Raw genomic sequence first — 1,126 nt, 5'->3', positions numbered from 1 at the left:
CTTAACCGCTACTTCTTTAAAGGGGGGGGAACATGGGTTTATATCTCAAGAATGTCCTTTATACAGGGGAAGAAAAGTCACTTCCAAGTTTTCCGAATGGCATACACAACTGATGCCCACATGGACATCTTTGGAGAGCTCTCTCTAATGGCAGGAAGGAAATCCCTGTTCTCCAGGGCCTTTCAGCAGAGAGCTGGGGGTGGGATGAGGCCCAGAGCCCTCCTCCAGGGAATGGCCCTACAGCAGCACGTGGGGCAAGATGCAGCAGCATCCAGAGAACAGTGGTAGCAACATCTAAGCCATCATGGCCTTTTCCTCTTAGTTCCCCCCCCCCCCCCATCTTTAAGGGGAGATATAAACTGAAAAGATTTAACTGGAAGCCCAGACAATGCAAGTCAGCAATTTCCCAATGTAAAAACCAAAACGAACGAGACACCATTATCTTATTAGCACAGATGATCACTAAGCTCCTTTCAGGAAACATTAGTGACGGCCCCACCTGCCTAGAGCATCTGTTTGGGCACAGCCCCACTAGGTTCCATCAGTCCACCCACATCCTTGCAAACCCAAGCAGGGCAAGGAGATGAGCAAGGTGAGCTGTGCCAGTGGAGTGCTCCTGCTGTACATTGGGGTGTGCAGTAATAATGCTGCTGGACATTTTTCAGCATTCTTGTAAAAGCACAATGTGAGCTGGAGCTGTGAGAGAGGCAAAGGGAATCGGCACCTCCATCCCACGGCCAGTACTTTGTATCTGAGTCTGAAGAATTGGTGGCACCACGCAGCCCTGATGGCCAGGTCAGCAAGCACACAGAACGGGACAGAAGTTCTGAAAGAGGTAAGCTCACCTCTCACTAAAATCAAATTACGAGATGGTTCCAGGAGGCAGCACAGCTCGGGGAGGGACACCCAGATGGAGCCAAAGCAGCTTGGTCCCAGAAAATGAGCTGGTGAGCTGTCACCTCTGGTAGCCCACCACGCACACTGAGCTGCCATCATCTAACACAGATTGTTCTACAAGCATCATCTACCTCAGCCTTGATTCCTAGCCAGCCCTGCTAGGACAACGCTCCTGCTGCCAATGTTTCCCTGGAAATAGAATAACATAACAACAGGCATTACAGAGTAA

Source organism: Numida meleagris, chromosome 7 (assembly GCF_002078875.1).
Source record: "Numida meleagris isolate 19003 breed g44 Domestic line chromosome 7, NumMel1.0, whole genome shotgun sequence".
In the NCBI taxonomy this organism is placed as follows: Eukaryota; Metazoa; Chordata; class Aves; order Galliformes; family Numididae; genus Numida; species Numida meleagris.
Note: the sequence above shows the minus strand (reverse complement) of the source record.